This window comes from Ochotona curzoniae, unplaced genomic scaffold (genome assembly GCF_017591425.1).
Source record: "Ochotona curzoniae isolate NIBS_2020 unplaced genomic scaffold, NIBS_Ocur_1.0 scaffold_4506, whole genome shotgun sequence".
Classification (NCBI taxonomy): domain Eukaryota; kingdom Metazoa; phylum Chordata; class Mammalia; order Lagomorpha; family Ochotonidae; genus Ochotona; species Ochotona curzoniae.
In genome coordinates this window covers 42,067,496-42,088,201 of record NW_024467119.1, presented here as the reverse complement: position 1 = coordinate 42,088,201, position 20,706 = coordinate 42,067,496, and the positions used below count along the sequence as shown (strand labels likewise).

Below are 20,706 nucleotides of genomic sequence, written 5' to 3'. Positions count from 1 at the left end.
CCTGTACACATGTAGGAGACCCAGAAGAGGCTCTGGTCTCCTGGCTCTGCAGCTGTTTGGGGAGTGAATCATCAGATGGAAATCATCCTCTCTGTCTCTCCTTCCCTCTGTGTATCTGACTTTATAATAAAAATTTGAAGAGAAAAAGTTGAAAACTTTTTTTTTTTAGTTTTCATTTTTCATAGCATAGTTTCTTAGGCTCAGTGATTTCCCTTCCATTCTTCCCCTACCACTGCCCCATTGTTTCCCCTGTGTTATAGCAATAATACAGTCCTACAACAGTCACAAGGTCATCATTCCATTTAAGTGTATAATGATATTATAGGTATAGACAATGGTAGAATACGTACACACACATATTTATAAAGAGGAACTGTATAGTGAGGCAAGTATACTGTAAAGTGAGGACACATTTCTGCATGTACTTCTACTTCTGAATAAAAAGTGAACTGTCAGTGAAACTCTTAAATGTAAGATGACCACAGAATGCTGGACTTCCTACCAAAATTTGATAATTGATCTGCCGTATGATCCAGCCATGAATTCTCACTAGCTGTTGAATATATGCTCAAAAGAAACAAATCACCATAAGAAAGCCACCTGTGCTCCCATGTTTATAGCAGTTTGTTTCACAATGGTGAAGGTGTAGGATCAACCCAAGTATCTATCCATCAGCAGAAGTCTGGATAAACAAAATGTGTTGCACATACACAATGGAGTACCATTCAGCCATAAAAAAGAAAGAATTCTTTATCTATTGCAACAAAATGATGCAACTGAAGATCTTGCTTTGTGATAAAAGCCAGGTTCCAAATGACAAATACTATATGTCTTCTCTGAAAGATTGTAGCCAATGTACAGGGCAGCAAAAATAAGTATATTGAGCTTTTTGTTATTTGAATATTGTCTATGGCTCTTGTGTTTACCCCTGTGAAACAGAGATGTAGTTGCCTTTTAGTTGCAGAGCTCTTTGTTTAGAGGAATCATTGAAACTATCATAAATAAATTGAACATACGTTATTACAATAATTAAAACAAAAAGCGGAAAGACAGAAAGATGGATGGAGGGAACCAAGTGTCATTTTATTCTTGGAATTGTATCTGTGAGATTTGTATTATATGTTCTCTGTATATGAACACAAATCATAAATTAGATAAAAAAGAAAAATTGGGGAAAACATACAAATCACTGATAAAAGTACCATAAATGTAGTTTGAGTGCAGATTTAAATTACTAAAATAAGTGGGAAAGCAGCTTGTTTTCCATAAAATGTTGAGTTTGACTAACGTCAAGCTGAACTGGTAAAAATATGAATCTGAAATAAATATTTGTTGGACAATGATATATGTATGTTTATTTCTAATAGATTTTATATGACTCATTAATATGTCCGACGTTCATGCTTAATTGAGTGTTGGAGACTTGGTGTGTAGCAATGTTGTTTATGGATTGATGCTGGCAGCTAATTGCAATTTCTTTTGACTCCATCTGTTTGTGGCTACAGAGGGAGTCTTATCAGTTCACAGGGGAATTTCCTTTTTGTTCACATAGGACTTCGCAACAAGTGCCCAATGGGTCAAATCAAATGTATTAAGGAATGAGTTCAATCACTTTGGGTATTATGCCACTACTTCTGGCATTCAATTTTTTTTTCTTGGCCATTGTGATTAATTCCTAGAGTGCAATTTTTAAAGGCTCCAATGCATTGTAATGGCCTCACTGGAATTACTGGGTACTTCTAGTTTTTTGGGGGCACTAGGGCTTCTCCGCTGGCACACTGCAATCTCTATATGCGTTTACCATGACCTCATTATTGCAATTACCTTGTAAGATCTTTGTGATACCAGAGGTACCTTCCTACAGGAAGGTGGATGATGAATTTGTTAGTATTATATCCCATGACCTGTCTGGAAATACCTTTGCTTGGCCTCCCGATGATACTTTGTGTTTTTACTTAATAAATAAATTTTTACATGCAGTCTCCCTGCTCTTTATGGAATTCACCCATAATCCTTGAAGAACTTACACTTTATTCTTCTACACTTATATTCATATTTTTTCCTGGATCAAGATAATCATGTCTGGTTTTTCAACCTTAAAAATTATACAGATTCATGTGATATAATACGTTGCTATATAGATATATGCATTGTAGAAAACAGAGTCAAAGTAAATATATCTATCTCTTTAAGCATTTAATATTCATTTTTGGTGAAAATTTCTAGTGTGCTCATTGATGCTTATGAAATTAAAACTCTGTTGAAACTATCCTGCCAGTCTATTAGACATGATTAAATAGGCTGAATCCCTCCTTAGATTCCTTTATCTTCAATTATTTTTTCTTTCCACATTCTTCCTTCTACTTTTCCCCTTTTTAAATTTTCATGTCCCTATCATCAAATGTTTTATATGTATCCAATAAAGCATCACATACTAAAATTAAAAAAAATACTTAATACTGAAGAGCAGAGAGTTGAATTAAAATGTAAAGTTGGGACAAACACTTGGAACTTCATTCAGGTCAAGAACTTTATAGCAAGGACCCAAGTATGTGAGCCATAACCTGCTGCCTCTTAGGGTTGGGTATCAGCAAGAAAAGCTTGAACTGGAAGGAGAAAGTTCTCAGGGAACTATGAAGATGAAATAACAACAGGAAAGGACTGATTTTAAGGGTGGGGGGTCAGCTGAGTTTGATTATTGCTTACTGGCATCACTGACACAGGCTATTGCCAATGCTAGTGTTGCAACCCGAATGAACAGATGAGTATCGGAGATGGTCCTTACCCCAGATAATGCACTGTTAGCATAACGCAGTTGACCAATGCGTCTTGTATTTCTAAGTGTTTATTGGAAATGTTGACTCTTACTTGTTTGGCATTAGCTGTTAAACCTGGTAGCTAAGACAGTTACTTGATTAGGATCCTGTTTTAAAAGGTAGGCAAGAATTTGTAAAAAAAGTCACAGAACTCTCCGAGTGTATGGAGTGTATGACCTTACAAAAGACATTTAGCTAGATTATCTTCACTGTTTACCTTGAGACTGACCTCCCTCTTGGAGGTGCCTCACTTGTTGAGCTTCCTCTAGCACGCTTAGGTCTTCTGCTCAAGTGATGACTTGCTCTGTTTTACTCAAAGTTTAACAAGACAGATGAAACTTGTACAGCATATTAATGTTGCTAAAGTTCCATTTTTTAACTTTGTAATTGAATTCTACCACTTAGGAAACATGTGTTGGGCTTGCTTCCCTCCTTCCCTGTTTCATCTAGGGCTTACATAGTGTACTTATCTATATTTCCTGCCATCTGGAGAAATTTTTAGGAAATGTGCACCCTATTGAAGTATGTCTTATAGCATTTAATGTACCCTACCCTGATTCTGTTAGGGTTTCAAACCTTATGGAGTTAGGGCAGAGCTACAATGATGGGTACTTAATTTTGGGACAGAGTCTTTTATTTTTGAAGCAGTAGGAAGAATCTTTATTTCTTATAGGTCAATTGAATCACTTATTACACAATGCATTTAATTCAAATATATTAACAATAATAGGTGATTATGTTAGCATTACCATTGATCAGATACAACTCCAAATACTTAATATATACACTGTAATTTTTATTTTTCAACAAATAACTCCCCATGCTAATTTAGATGGTACATAACTGAATTTGAATTGCAAACTGAAAGTGTGTTTCTGATGTGATGGCTTAGTAACTCAGCTGCTCACTCCCTCCTGAAACTCAGTATAGAAGAAACCAGTACTCTGTGAGATAGTTAGGATTCCTAAATTAAATGAAAAAAAAATCACCAAGAAGTTTTTTTTTTTTTTTTTTTTTTAAAGATTTATTTTTATTATTTTTTTCATTGGAAAGGCGGATATACAGAGAGGAGAGACAGAGAGGAAGATCTTCCGTCCGATGATTCACTCCCCAAGTGAGCGCAACGGGCCGATACTATGCCGATCCGAAGCCAGGAGCCTCTTCCGGGTCTCCCATGCGGGTGCAGGGCCCCAAAGCTTTGGGCCGTCCTCGACTGCTTTCCCAGGCCACAGGCAGGGAGCTGGAAGGGAAGCGGGGCTGCCGGGATTAGAACCGGCGCCCATATGGGATCCCGGGCGTGCTAGGCGAGGACCTTTAACCACTTGCGCCACCGCGCCGGGCCCCCAAGAAGTTTTTGAAGAGACAAATTTGTTCTTCATCCAACGGCAAGGTTAAAAGTAGTCTACAGTAGAGAAAGGTCAGACCATCAAATGTTACAGTTGATTGGCTTCAGATAGATCTTTCTTAGTATTTCCCTGAGAACTTTCTTCTTCCAGACATCACTAACGAGCTGACAGAGCATAATCCTCATAGTGCTAACTGTAAGAGAGGAGTTGCATCATGGTGGCTATAGAATTTAGATGAAGTTGGGAGAAAAACACCAAATGGTAGTTGGATAGCTAATCCCCTGTATGTGCTCCCATCTGCAAGAGAGGTTCTTCACATTCAGTAAATCAGATAATTGCAGTATAAGTCCTGAAATGTAGAAGTTGTGGCTAATGCTGTGGTGCAATGAATTAAGCCACTGTTTGTGACACTGGCATCACATGTGAGTGCTAACTTGAGCCCTGGCTGCTCCATTGCTCGTCTAGTTCTCTGCTGATGTTAAGACAGCACAGATAGGCTCTTGACTTTGGTCTAACTATTGCCGTTATTTGAGCAGTTCCTTTCACCTTTTTGGAAACTCTGCCTTTCAAATAAATAAAATAAAGCTCTTAAAAAAATAAAACAGAAACGAAGTAGAACTTGGGGAAGAGCTATTCAAAATGGAAGTCTGGGTTATCTATATAGAGTTAGCAGAATGTGATAGTGCAGAGATGGGAACAGAAATGGGACCACCACACTAGACGTTCAGCCTTTCTTAGACTTAGGCATTCCTAAATTTAGTAAGGAAACTCAAACTAAGGCTTATGCCTTGAAATTATCCCTGTGATGGACAGTAATAGTTAACATTGCTGAGTCCCCCAAGGGAATATTGCCTCACTGGGGAAAATGTCATGACATTTCAAGAATGCGATATATTTCCAAATAAGACTGAATTAAAAGACCAGGTTGATTATGAATCTCAGCTAAGGGTAATATATATTTTCAAATATGTAAAAGTGGTTATTTAGCAGACTAAGCAAAAACAATTTGTTAGAAAGAATTAGGTATAGATCTTATAATTAAAGATAATAACTGAAATATTCAACACATATTACATTATCTTTCAGAAAATTTAGAACATTCTTAGAAACTATTCATATCATTAGCCACAAAGAATTTTTCAGTGAATTCCAAAATAGCTTATATATACAGAGTATATAAACTATTTCTGACAATATGTAAGGAACCAAAAATAAGGCTACAGGCTCCCTCCAGTTCTATCTATTCTTTTGTTGCTCATCAGACCCCAGTAATCAAAACGGTGAGTAGATCAACAGCAAGTCTGCTTTTCAGGAAGTTTTGGACATGCTGCAGGAGATGAACTTGTTGCTGTCAAATTCTTAGGCACAGTGCCTGGATCATGCAAAAAAAAAAAAAAAAATAGAGCCTTTGTTTCATTCCCTCTCTGAAAAGTATTGCATTACGTTGTTCCTGGAATTAGATGTGGATGACTGTCAGATTATTGTTGCAGAATGGGAAGTCAAATGCATGCCAACCTTCCCGTTTTCTTTTTTGGGGGGTGGTGGGGAGGAGTGTGGCAGGATAAAAGGTGGGTGAATTTTCTAGAGCTAATATGGAAAAGTTTCAAGCCATTGTTAATAAATTACTCAACCCGTGGTTCCTGAAACCAGCCTTCAACTGTTTAAAATTTGTATTTTTTTTTCATTTGCAAAAAGTAGGAAATATGGAAACTTTTTAAAAATAGAATTATTTTTATTTATTTGAAGTATAGTGTTTCAGAGAGAAGAGGAGAGACAGAGAATCTTCTATCCTTTGACTCCCTGCCCAAATGGCCTCATTGGCAATGGCTGAACCAACCTAAAACCAGGAGGCCAGTTTCTTTAAGGACACTCACATGGCTGCTGGAGTCCAAGGAGTTGGGCCATCTTCAACTGTTCTCTCAGGTGCTTTCATAGGGAGATGAATTTGAAGTTAAACAGCCAGGTTTCAAACTGGCATCTATATGGAATGCCAGCCTCTCAGACGAAGGCTCAGCTTGATGTGACACAATACCTCCCTGGAAAAATGAATACTATATACCAAACTTCCCTCTAAATATAATTAACAATAAAATGTCAATTATACCTTCTTTTTTTTAAGAGTAAGAATATATGTATTTTTGTAGTGATGCAGTAAGATAATTTACTGCCTGATAAACTGACATCCTATGTGAGCACCATTTCAAATTCCCGAATGTTCTACTTCCAATCCAGCCTCATGTTAATTGCCTAAGAGGATAGCACAAAATGGTCCTTGTACCACTTATATAGGAGACCCTATGAAGCTCCTGGCTTTTGACTTTGGCCTAGCTCATTTCTAGCTGTTCCAGTCATTTAAGGGAATGAACCAGTGGGTAGAAAATACTATTCTCTCTCTCTCTCTCTGCTCTGTGTGTGTGTGTTTCTATCTCTCATACACTCTGCCTTTCAAATAAATAAATAAATAAATAAATCTATCAATAAGTGAGCAGATAGCTTATAATTGTCTGCCTACATAGGAAAGCTTATAAACACACTATTAAGTAATCCTTGGGTTGGACAACATTTTAATGGGAAAACATTTAGACTTACATGGTTTATTAATTTTGTTGAATTAAAATACATTTGTGTTGAGGAATAATGGTGCCTTTAAATATATTTGAAATAAAGACTTAGATTAAAAGCATGAAGAGATTAACAAGCGTAAAAGAATACCATAATGAATCTATAAGATATTTGGAAAGCAATAATATTGAAAAGAATAAGACATGATGCAAGGGAAAAACCGGGTGAAAATTGACAAAACTAAAATTTTTCTTTAAAAGTGTTACTTTTATTTGAAAGATTATCTCAAGCATGATCTGTTTTAGTTTTTTCAATTTATTTTACTTATTTGAAAGGTAAAGTGTCAGTGAGAGGGAGACATCTTCCATTCCCTGGTTTACTCCCCAAGGGGCTATATGATTGCGGCTGGGTTGGGAGCAAGCCAAGAGACAGCAAGTTATTCCAAGTCTCCCACATGAATGGGGGAGCTCAACTACATTGGCCTATCCTCTTCCCAGGCAAGTTAGCAGGGAGCTGGATTAGCAGTAGAGCACTTGGGACAAGACTTGGCTTCCATTGGAATGTGGAAGCTGCATGTGGCAGCTTAACTCTCTATGCCACAGCACCTGCCCCTATTTATCCATCTTCCATTTGATAGTTTACTGGACAAATGCCAATGATAGTTAGAGCTGGGCCAGGATGAGGCCAAAAGCTGGAAATACAATCCAGCTCTCTCAGCTGGTGGGGAGAATCTAATTATTCACGCCATTACTTTCTCCGGGTACCCATCAACAGAAATCTACATCAGAAGTGGACCCAGACTTGAAAAACTGGCACTCCAATATGGGATATGGTGCTTCTGTTGGCAGTTTGATTAAAGTACCAAACATTTGCCCCTAAAATTTGCTTTTCAAAAAAACTAATTAGAATGACCAAAATTTATAAAATCTTGTAGAAGTGTGCAAGTTAAAAAATAACAGCAAAAAACCACTGGAACCATTATAATTTTAAAAGAAACATAGCTATATCTGACTACATTTGAAAATCTGGATGACTTGAATAAATCTCTAGAAAGTGAAACTAGAGCCTATCTTTCAGATTTTGGCAGGTGAGAAAAGAAAAAAATGAGAATTTTAAAAAGTATTAATGTATCAAAATTTTATCAAGGTCTTGATTCAGTTCAAATGAAAGATTTAAATAATGTCAGAAGGTTAACTAATAACTAATAATAAAACGGAACAATTATAAAGCATGCTATACTAAAATATATACCATCTCAAAAATTCTTGTGTTGTAAACTATAGCAAATTTGGTGTTACCAGAAATGCCCGGTGGGTTCTTTCCTCAGCTTAGCATAGCCATAAAAAGCCAGGAATCTGTTGCAGATGGAAAAGTTTATTTGCGAAGGGACCAGGTGAGCAGGGAAGAGAGAGGGAAGGGGAAGCACCTCCGGAGAGAAAGCCGGAAAGAGGAAGGAGAGAGAGACGCCAAGGGTTTGAGGAAGGGTCTTGGGATTTTAAGCATTGCTTGACCCCACCTTGTTGGCTGGGAACCTACAGGTAAAAGGTTCCCCATTGGTGGTCTCTTAATTAGAAATGGGTGGGCAATGCTGGTGCCGCCCGCCTGAAGCTGTGGCCCAGACCTCAGCAGGTCTGGATGGTCTCATCTGGCATGTGACTTCTTTCTACTTCCTGCTGCAAAGAATTTTCATCTTTTTATTTAAGCATTTTTTGATTTTTTTTTCTTGTTCATCGGAGTTGTTCACATTAGTACTCTTATGCTTTGGGACAATTATTAAGTAAAATAAGTGTTATTCGAACACAACTTTGTGTTGACAATTGATATGATAATAGGGACAGCTTCTAGGTGAAGGTTGGACAGTACACACAACATGCATATGTTGGACAGGGAGAAGATTAATATCTTGAATGTGATGAAGCAAGAGAGCTTGAGAGTTTGTCATGTGACTCAAAATAGCATGCAATTAAAAACTTTAGAATTATTTATTTACGGAAGTTTTCATTTAATATTTCCATTGATCATTGATATAGATAACTAATACTTCAGAAAACATAAGAGCAGATAATGGCAGCTATGAAAAACAACTAAGGTGGTTCCTTCTGAAAAATGGAAGGAGTTGCAAACACCTGAAATCTAGCGGTGAGGTGGCTCTTGCTACAATGGTTCGGATGCTGATCGGAATGCCTACATCTTGTCTGCGCACCAGACTTTGAGTTCTGAGAAACCTCTCCATCCCAAGCTGGTGCGAATGCTCACTGAGAAGCTTGGAAACAGCAGGTAACTTCCCATTTACTTGATTCTCTGCTGCCTGTGTAGGAGGTGAGGATTGAGTTCTTGTCTCCTGGCTTTCGTCGAACCCATCTCTGGCTGTTGTGGGCACGTGAAGAGTGAACCACAGGTTTGGAACTCTCTGTCTCCATCTGCTTTTAAATAAAAATGAAATAAAATATTAAAAAAGAAAATTTAGCATTGTAATTTACTACAATGATTGACAAAGGAGAAAACATTTGATTAAGCAGAAGCAGAAAACAACATTTAGTAAAGATGAGCTTTTTAAACTAGAAAAATCATAAACATAAAAAGCAAACCTGCTAGACATAAATTTGTAAAAATGAAATGGTTTCCACTACGTTACAGTTTTCGTGAGTTTGATATTTTTGTTGTTTTATCGCCAATATCCAGCTCAGTATTTTGCAAAGTTAAGCATTAAATGAATATTTTATAATGAGTGAATTAATGATTAATGACACCCTGACCTCCTAGTAGAAGATAATTTTGGGTGATCCCCACTGAATTAGATCCATTTGCAAAAACTAGAGCATATCTGGGCTCCCCATGCTTTGATTAATTTAGTCCAATTTCATAGAAACATTTTACAAGGCAGCTAGTTGGCATGCTGATTTATTTAGTTTAATATCCTCACTTCTCACTTACTGTGTGTGCTTTGTCAAGTTGAATATTCTGATGTTTATACTTCCTATAAGTAGAAGTGGATATAGACATTTGATTCAGAAGGTCACCATGAAGTTTTAGAGTGATTAAACCCACACACTTTGGTTTGGCTTCTAGTGTGGAAAGAACATTCTGTAAATATCAATATTTCTATCTATCTATCTATCTATCTATCTAAAGTACATTCCTGATGACTGAATCACAATGGAGAAAGCAGTTAAGTGGAGCTCTAACAGTTGAACTTCATTTCTTCTTGATGCAAAAATCTCTTGGTTAAATTTCAAGAGATCAGGGAGGGAGGGTGATTGTGAGTTCAAAGCTATTTCTAATGTTGAGTTTATATATTCCAGACTTACTAAATACCATAGACAGGTCTGCAGTTGAGGCATTATACTCCCTCTTCTTACCAATCTGGCCCATTCTAGCTGGAAACAGCAGGAAAAACAGAGGCAGAATATTGTGTACAGATAGTCTGTATGGAGAATTTTAGCTGGAGAAGAGAGTGCTGGGAGGCCCCCAACTGTGGGGCCGCATTTTCTAGCTGTGCTCACATAATACCTGGTGGGTTTGCTTAAACTCCAATCTGGAGGTATTCCAGCCAGTACCGCATAACTAGAGTAATAATTGGCTAATCTGAGGTTGCCTTCTCATTTTTGTCAAAGTTCTTCAGAAGTTAACGAAAGGATTGCTAATGGAACATTAGGTTGATTTCTCTTCCAGGCTGCTCTTGTGGAAAGTGAACCTGGCTTTCCCAAAAATGACCCGAGGTTACATCAGGCTCCCTCTTTGAGCTGCAGCAGTGACTAGAGTAGAACATAAGCAGGGATAAACCTCCAGAAATCATCTGATAGAACCTCCTTGTTGGTGATTATAGATACAGGGTCTGATTTGATTGCTGCTGTAGGTGCTCAACAAAATAGGTCTGTCTGGTCTAGAACATCGGAGTATATAAGATCTATTGAGGATTTCTCTCAGTGGTCCACATTTGTTTACTGCCAATGTATTAAGATTACCCATTGGTGAATTAGGCACACACACATATATATTTTTTCTTTCTTCTATTTGAACTGAAATTTTAGACATTAGCTGAGAAAAGGTATTGGTACAACTGAAGTAGGAGAGCTTGAATTCTGCATGTGTTCTTACAATTTCTGCATTTCCTTGTACACAATTCATCACATCAGGGTCACTGGCTAAAGTCATCCAAACCCGTCATGTAGTAGTTAGGATAACATTCATTTCAGAATATATCAGCCTTGGTGGCCTGTTCACCAGTAATACAGGGATATGGTGGTCTTCTTCAGGATTACCAGCAAGCCAGGAGTTAAGATGAAAATCGTTATTTGGATCCTGACTATTTTATTGGATCTTGTCAGAAACTCACAGTTTGCATGAGAATCCACCGCAAAAATATCTCTACAAGTATTATATCTGCAGTGTGTTATACTTCAAATGTAAACGCAGCTTACATTGGAGTTAGGGGCTACTATAGTAGTCTTTTTCTTTTATAAGTCTTTTTTTAAAAAGATTTATTTTTGTTATTTTTTATTAGAAAGGCAGATATACAGAAAGGAGAGACTGAGAGGAAGATCTTCCATCCGATGATTTACTCCCCAAGTGAGCGCAAAGGCCGATGCTATGCTGATCCGAAGCCAGGAGACTCTTGCTGGTCTCCCACGCCGGTACAGGGTCCCAAAGCTTTGGGCCGTCCTCGACTGCTTTCCCAGGCCACAGGCAGGGAGCTGGAAGGGAAGCGGGGCTGCCGGGATTAGAACCGGCGCCCATATGGGATCCCGGGCGTGCAAGGCGAGGACCTTAACCACTTGCACCACCGCGCTGGGCCCAGTAGTCCTTTTCTTGCTCAGAACTGACTAAATGCAGTTGACTTGGTGATTTCATGCTCTATCAGTTAAGTTGGTTGGAGAAGTACATAAAAATATATGTACAAGTTCATGTTCACTGTGTATTAAGTCTAAGCAGGTTCCTATATGTTGTGTTCTTATAGCACAGACGTGAGATACAATAACCTGTCTTTTTATCCTGGAAGGTTAGGTTAAGGTTTGGGGATGTTCTGACTTGCTCTAGATCCTTCAGACTACTTGATTGAAATGGCAGCTAGAAGACTTTGAGGTATGGGGTCTAATGAAAACCCATTTAACTGTTTCTTATTTCTAGGGCTTCTTGTTGCTTTCTCAACCCTCGGCTACAGCATTTCTGACATGTCTATGTGACCTATTATTATCTACTATATCTATATTGCATATCTATATTATGTACCTATATTGTATCTGTATTATCTATTGATCTAGATCAAGCTTCAAAGGGCCATCCTAGCAGCATAGTGAGATGGCCTCCAAGTTTACTAACAAAAATATTAATTCCTGGAAAATAAATGCTTTGTTGCCAAGAGATTTTCTTCCACCTAACCTAAAAGTTTAAAATCATAGTATGAAATATTCCCATCTCAGATATTACAATAGACTTGATATTTCTGTCAGGTTTTTGCATTATCATATAAAAGATATATGATAAATGTATTTCATCTCTTGTGTAACTCCACCCTTACACTATGCCCAGGGCTTAATTTCTAGCACAGTCTGCCTATGAATATAGAAACTGAGAACTCTAATGCCTGAGATTCTTACGATTTTTGTTATTCATCATATAAACCTTGGTTATAGTCTCAATAATTGAGACGGTGTAACATGCAAGACTATTTGATAACCTCAAGGTCTATATTGCTGTTTGATGAGGGATCCATTCCCCAAGTCTCATCCTGTGGAATTACTTTCCATGAATACTTGTTCTTCAGTTCATGATCCACTACCATAATATAACTCATGGGAAGGACTGATAGATTACTGATAGTTTAGTTAAGAAAGTGACTCCAAGGAATTGGAGTGGTGGGTTAGGGAGCTCCATGGTACCATGGAGTAATATGATAAGCTGCCACCTGCAGCACTGGCATTCCATATGGGTATCCATCTGGGGCCTGGTTGTTCTACTTTTTATCTAGCTCCTTGTTATGGCCTGGGAAAGCAGCTGAGGTTTCAAATCAGCAGGGCTCAAATATTGCAGTCATTTGGGGAGTGAACGAGTGGGAGGAAAAATCACTCCATTTCTCCTTTCTTCCTCTGTGACTTTGCCTTTCCAATGCAAAAAGTACATCTTTAAAAAAAAAAGAATTGTTTTATTGGAAAGGCAGATTTACAGAGAAAAAGAGAGGCAGAGACTGATATTCTGTCCGCTGGTTTACTCTCCAAGTGGTTGCAATGGCTGTAGCTGAACTGATCTGAAGCCAGGACTCGGGAGCCTCCTCCAGGTCTCCCATGTGAGTGCAGGGTCCCAAGGCACTGGGATATCCTCTGCTGCTTTTCCAGGCTCCAAGTAGCTTGCTGGATGGGAATGGAGCCACCAGGACATAAACTGGCACCCATACGGGATTCTGGTGGTTGCCAGGTGAGTATTTAAGTTACTAGGCTACTGTGCTGGGCCCACAAAAAGGAAAAGTCAATAAACATGCATTAATGAATTGGTCACCATATTTTGCTTTAAAATTTTAAAATCTGTGTAAATGGAAACATTTCATGTATTTCATAATATGGCTATATGAGCATGATACCTGCTCTCCAACCCTTTCTGACATCATATCTCTTCCTTCCTTTCTTATTTACTACTGATTTTTCAGTAATATACATTCAATTTACTTTAAAACCATATACTCAACCCATACCTAGATAAAGAATTCAAGAAGCAGTGATAGAACACAGCTCATCAAGATATGAACAAGGGCTAGAATCCATAACCAAACCTCAACACGTCACTTTCATGTCCTATGCATTACCGTTTGTCTTTTGTCTGTACATAAGTTACTTCAAGTAAGGGAAAGTAAGATATTAGTGTTTTTTAAAGTAGATGATTTTACAAAGTATAATTGTCTCCCATTTCATCCATTTTTCCCCATTTTAAAAATTATGTTTTGACAATCTTTACATGGTTAATTAGGGCACAAAGGTTCAAGGGCTATAGGAAAGTGGGTGAGACTATCATTTCCACATACATTTTTTTTTTCTCTGGCTGGGGTAAAGGGGAGAGGTAAAGGGAGAAGCCCCACCCAGTCTCCCACCCATCCCAGGCTCCTGATGTGGGGTATGCTCTGAGGGTCTTGCTCAAGTGGTTTTGATAGTTCAACAGTTATGAACTGCTGCCAATCTGTCCCACATCCCATTTGACTCTCATACATGTCAGTGGGCATTGAAGCCTAGTTCCATCTAACCAGCTCAACTATCCAGCCCTCACACATGCTGTTGGCTGCCCTTCTGTCTAGCCAGCCCTGCCCCTGTCCTGGTTTCTGTGCTCTCCAGTGGAAGTAGTACCCAAGAGGGAGAAGCCCATTATTTCCCTCCCAGACCACTCCCATTCCCGGATTATGCACTCTCCAGGTGGCTCTGCAGTTTAACTTGACAGATTTAGCCCCCAGTGCCAGCTTCTGTCAGCTGATGCGGTGGCAAAGTCCAATCAACCCTCACCCACTCTAGTTTTTGTTTACAACAGTAGGAACAATCAACTCAGCCTGGCTTTTCCCTGATCTAGTCGACATGAGGCCTACAGGTGTTGTAGCCCTGCCTGGTCTGGTCTGCCCCCATCCCAACTCATGCTCTCCAGTGGGAATAGCTGTCCAGCATGGACACCTCCCCTTATTCCCCCTGCTGGCTCTACCCCCTCCCTTCCTGGTTCTTACACGTGCTGTTGGGCGCTGCAGTCACATCCCGGTACAGGTATCCTCACCTTGGCATTCCGTAATGTGCACTGGTTTTTGTCACGACCAAACCTGGCTCGATCCACACTCTGTTCTGGTGCTCAGATTCGCCAGTGGATGACGTGAACTGATTCAGCCTGGTCTGCCCCTGACCCATGCCAAATGTATGCCAGTGGGAAACTTTCTATGGCCTGTTCTGGGCTGTTTCCTATCATGCTTCTTGCTCTTACCTGCAGGGTCTGTGTCATGCCAGAGGAGCTGCCCAAAACCCCTCCCAATGCCAGACTTCGCACATACCAGGGGGTCCATGACCCAGCACTACTCAGTTCATCTCCTGTCCCAGCAGGAACAGTGGCTTTTCCTGACTGGCCTTCAACCCAACTTAGTTCTTGCTGTTGGATGTTTCAGCCCAGCCATGTCTCGTCCTACCCACATATATAGCTCGGTAGGGGTTGAGAACTAGCCTAGTCCATCCCATATCTACCCTGGTCCTCCAAAACACCAGAAGGTGTTGGAGTCTGGACCCTGTGTTCACCAACAGAAGCTGTGACCTGCCAGGGGAGTTTCCCAAGTTGCTCCACTTGATCCACTCCCTGACCCAGTTCTCTTACATGCCAGTGGGTTTTAGGCCAGTGTCCAGCATAGTCTGGCCTTCCATTTGGCCTTGTATGAGCTGGTCAACATTGTACCCCACACCCTATTCAGGATGCACATTTGGGTGCTGCTGCCTTGACCAGTCCAGACTGTTGTCGGTTCCTTTACCAGTGAGTGATGGCAGACTCCTTGGTCACACCTAATTTAGTCCATCACCCATCTCCTCTTGAGCTAACTATTGGGACTAGTATTTCCACAGGGTTTGGCCCACACATCCCCCACAGAATCTAGCCCCAGATATGGTTCTCTTGTGTGCTAGTTAATGTCATGGTCCTGCCTTGTGACCCATCTCCTGATCCATCATCATGTCAGCTAATAGGATATGCTCCTGCTAGACAAGTCCTGAGCCATAGCTTTTGCATGGACTAGTGTTCAGTGGTCAGTATTGTTCAGTGATTACAAGTTCTACACAGGATATAAAGGAGTTTGGTACATGAGTGTTATCCATAAAGATCATCTGCTCCCTCTCCTCCAACCTACCAGGTCTTATTACCCTTGCTTACCTTCAAAGGGAAAAGTTACTCTTTCATTGGGAATCTTTAGGATTGATTCACATCGCAGAAGCACAGTGAGCTCAACATGGAGCTACCTAAGCAGCAATTCAAAGAACCAAAACCTTAGAGCTGGCCGCTGGACAGCTCACCGCGTGTATGTGGTAGCTGGAATCAGGGCTCCAAGCAAGGAGATGGCCCCTGCCTGCACCCACCAGCAGTAGGGAGAAGGCTGCTGTAAGTTTTAACCGCCAGACCACAAGGGCGCCTCCTCCCCAATCCATTTCATCCATTTTAATGTGAAAAGCAGAATTCATTCTTTTTTATGTCTGGGTAGTATTCTGTTTCACACATATTTGCCTATCATTATATAATAAACTTCTTTGCCTTTTTGAACAACTTTTGTCTTAATATCCATTCTGTCTGATATTAATATGGTCACTTCTCTTTTTGCTTTTCATTAGCATAAATATATATTTTTACTTCCTTTGACTTTCAGCCTGTGGATATGTGTTGGTGAGGTTCTGTCACCACATACTGAGTTGTAAAACTGGGCCTCAACTCTCCTGAGCATCTGAGAAACTCCGGGCAACTGTTTAGATTTACCCAGAGTAGGCATGAAAGAGGGGGTTTTGCACATCAGATTTTGTCCCTCATTGGTGAAAGTTTTCCATTTCTGCTATAGGTTTTTTTTTTTTCCCACAATTAGGTTGTTTATTTCTATTTGATGGGTTTCTTGTAATATCTCGTGTAATATCTCCCATTTTAGAGTAAAATTTCAGTAGAGTAGCACTGATTGCTTCAGTAATGACTAGAATGAAGGCTGAGTCAATAGTCCATAAGATGGATATGACAAAAATGAATCATGCTCCCTTCTCTTTTCTTACTATTCGCCCCCTCCCCCCATTCTTGTCTCATTTTTTTTTTTGATTTTTCTCTAGATACTTCATTAGTCTTTTTTTTTTATTGTGAAATCATGGAATATTAAGATAGAAAGAAAAACTTAGGTATTTATGATGGTTCCAATGTTTATGCGTTAAAGCAAGTCTTAAGGGAGTCTGACTAAAGTTAGGTTTGCAACCCAGAACCCTTGATTATCTGTACTTGGTAACTTAAAACTCAAAATACTGCAGTGTGGAGGCTGCTTAAGTGTTAATATGTGAGTAATTTATATGCTCATCTGTTGTCTGTGAGGATGCTTTTACTAGTAATTAATTACATTTATTCATTATTTTATATTCTGCCCAAGAATTTTATAAAAATGAGTCAACATAATGCTTTTGGAACCCTATAAAGCTGTGATATAGTTACTTAATAAATGAAGAAATGTAGATTTAGGAGCCCAGTGTGGTGGCCTAGCAGCTAAAGTCCTTGCCTCGAACACGCCAGGATCTCATATGGGCACCAGTTCTAATCCGGGCAATCCCAGTTCCCATCCAGTTCCCTGCTTGTGGCCTGAAAAAGCAATGGAGGACAGCCCAAGACCTTGGTACCTGTACTCATGTGGGAAACCCAGAGGAAGTTCCTGGTTCCTGCCTTCAGATTGGCAGAGCACCCGCCATTGCGCTCACTTGGGGAGTGAATCATCGAACAGAAGAGCTTTCTCTCTGTCTCTCTTCCTCTCTGCATACCTGACTTTTCAATAAAAATAAATAATTCTTTAAAAAAGGAAATATAGGTTTAGCGATCCACTTAGTAGCACGCCAGCATTTTCAGAAATTGTTAGAACACTATTTTCTGATACAGTTGTGATTTTCAAATCATTTGTTATAATCCATAGGAAGACACTTCTAAAGACTAAAGGAATGTACAAACATAAAATCATGCCATTTTTGAGAATTCCTTAATCTTTTATAGAAAGATGCAGCACCCAAATCATACATACCTCCCTACCCTGCTCCCACACACATAGAATAATTATTGACTTAAAATACAGAAACCTCCTAGAATGACACACAAAGCAGTCATTATTTACTGTATTCATTCTCTTGTTTAAAACATTACTGAGTACTTACAGAATAGCAGATGTTGATCTAAGCACAATTCTCCAGATTATAACCAGAGTAGTTATAGCCTTGCTTTCATGTGGTTTATCATTTGTACTGAAATTCAAATAGTTTATTATGTGACTAATTGTGAACTCAGAGCAACTTCCTGTGTAATATACTATGTATATTATAATATTTGTATTGTAATATTTGTATTATAATAATTTGTATTGTGAAAGAAAAAACATTTTAGCACCTAGAATAGGTAGGTGATTGGAGCACATATTCTTTACATTAGACATTTTTGCAGCTAGATTTTCCTCTTTGAAGGCGGGAGACCAATAGGGGAAAAGAAGGTGAGACAAGAAACTTCTGCTTGAAGCACAATTCCTTCCCTTACTAATACCATTTTAACTTACGTAAAATCATCACAACCTCATCTCCATCAGTTCTATTCAAAGTTCCTGACTCTATACATCTAACAAACACATCATTCTTATTGGTAACTTCCACACTTTTGTCAGCTTGCGGTTACCTATGAAGACATTTTACGGCCCAAAAATGCCTGGCTTAAGAAGCTTCCCCCCAAATATGCATAGCAAAACTGATGGTAACATATGGCCCTATATTTTTTCCCTTCTTGCCAGTTCACTAAAATAAATTTACTTTCAATTTACATATTCTTGTCTACATTTCAGAGATTTAAATATATTTGTAAGGTCTGTCCTGTCTATCTTTTTCTGAGATTATGCAACAGCTTTGCATGCTGTTTAGGAAATAACAGGAACTTTTATGATTTTTAGAACCTTTCGTTTCCTAAGGAATATAGAAAAGCTTATATGATCCATAAGAGAAAGGCCAGATGGCCCTTAGAAATGTAAAACTCATGTTAGATAAATGATCGTTTCTATCATCTAGATAGTAGTATAGCTTTCAAATTTGAAAATAAATTCACTATATGCAAAACTTTACATACAAATTTCATTTTGTAAGTGTGTATTGTTCTCATCTAGTTGTGTTTGGGTCCTTAAAATCAAGACCATGTTTTTAAGGATTGTGGAAAATCAAAGTACTTGTGGTTGGGATTTTTAGATGAAGGAGAAATTTATCATGGATCTTTTATTTGCCTAAGTTGGAAACAATATCATCTGTATGCAGAGACAAGACTATTCATTGGCCTGTGAGAAAACTGACAGGCTCCTGGGAATGTGTCAAATGATTGCTTTCCCGCTTCTGAGGTCTAGCCTAGCGCAGATTCCCTGCGCTCTGTGGGGACAGTCCCAGGAAGATGACCACACTGTCCTCATTTGTATGCTCCCACTCCACACTTCTCCCTCCTCCCTGCCCTCTCACCAGATTTTACAAAGTTATAATTTGAATCCACTCTTTGTTCACAGGCTTACATCGCCACTAATCATGATACTCAACAGGAAAAGAAGGAGGACCACAGTTTCATCAGAGTAAAAACACAGGCTAAAAATGACAATCATATCCCAAAGTAACTGTCTCACTACTAGGTATTTTTTGTATTCTAGATTATTTGCTGTGCATCAGAGAAAAAAGAAACTAGGTTATGTCACTAAACATAATGTCAACCATTCTTGATTAAATCAAGTGGTGTTAAATTTCCTACAGAGTATTGAAGATGTCTCTCTTTCTTTTACTTTCCAATAAATAAATATTATATATGTATATACACATACACATATACATAAAATGAACATTTCTTTGGATGAAGATGACTGTGTGATTGTACCCAGAGTGTTCCTAATGTACAGGGAGGAAATTCTGGACCTGTGCTTGCTTACGGTCTAAATCGTGTAGGATGGGGCTATAATTAAGCCTTTATTTTAAAAAATATTTTAAAGATTTAATTCATTCTATTAGGAAAGCAGACGTACAGAAGGAATACAAAACAGAAAAAGATCTTCACTCCTCAAACGGCTGTGATGTCTGGAGCCAAGTTGGAGTGGAATCCAGGAGCTAGGAGCTTCTTCCAGGTCTCCTATGGGGATATAGAGTCCCAAGGACACGAACCATTCTCCTCAGGTTTCACAGGACATAAGCAGAGAACTGGATGGGATGTGGACCAGTGGAGACAAAAACCCATAAAAACCTATTTTAAAAAAGCTTGTATGGTTGTATGGTAGTGCTTGCAGGCGAAAGATTAGCCTGTTGAACTCTGTCCCTTGTCTCCCGCTTGAGTTTTTGTAAGTGCATAATACCATTGTTCATCAATTTCCTTTACTGGTCATATGACTGAGCATTAGCTAACTGTTACTAATGGGTCACACATGAGGAATGTTTAAACTCTAGGGACCATTATGTTTTTGTTGTACATCCTGTGGGAGAAGGTTTTGAGGATGTTCATGATTTTAAAATGCTAAAAATAGTAGACAGAAACACTTAGAACAGAGATGCTCATCTGGAAGCAGATATGCCATCCAGGGTACATTTAGCAGTGCCTGGAAACATATTTCATCACAACTGCATCAAGGGCTGTTCCAGGAGGTACAGTCTATGGGTGTAACTGATCATTTTACGGTGTTCAGGACAAGAATCCTCAACAAAGACATACTGAGTTAGGGATCTGCTTTGTTTTCTTTTGTTTTTGACACTTATTTGGTGCCCAAAGCAACTATGCTAGGTAATAAGTATAGCTTGTTATTACTAACCACCATAAGCAAATGCCTGTATTTTATATCTTCTAGAGAATACCCCCTTTTCTCTCCTTTGCTGGGCCTTAGGCTATTTCTCACAACATCCTTGCATCTGTCATGACTTCAGATTCCATTTTAATGCCCTCTTTCAGCATCATCCCAGATCTGACTTTCAGTTGAGGAATAGAGTCCAGATATGTTGTGGCTCAAGAAAAATCTAAAATCCCAAAGCAGGCTGAAATTCATACAGTTTAGTCCTTTAGGCTGTGGAATAGTACCATAGAGTATATTGTTTAGCAAGAGGACTCTTTGATGCATTTAACTTATAAAATCCAGGTGACTTCCAACTCATTTTCATTTATGGTTTTTGTTGTCACAGAATTTTATTGTCATTTTCTGACAGAGGAATGTGAACTGTTACCCTAAGCATGCTACAAGCAGTTGTATTTACCTAGGCCTTGGAAAAGAGACACAACTA

The 20,706-nt window shown here is 38.9% G+C and overlaps 1 pseudogene; it reads left to right on the top strand.

The window, feature by feature from the left end:
• Positions 1–5,032: 5,032 nt before the first annotated feature.
• Positions 5,033–19,070, top strand: LOC121147490 (annotated as a pseudogene).
• Positions 19,071–20,706: the final 1,636 nt, after the last annotated feature.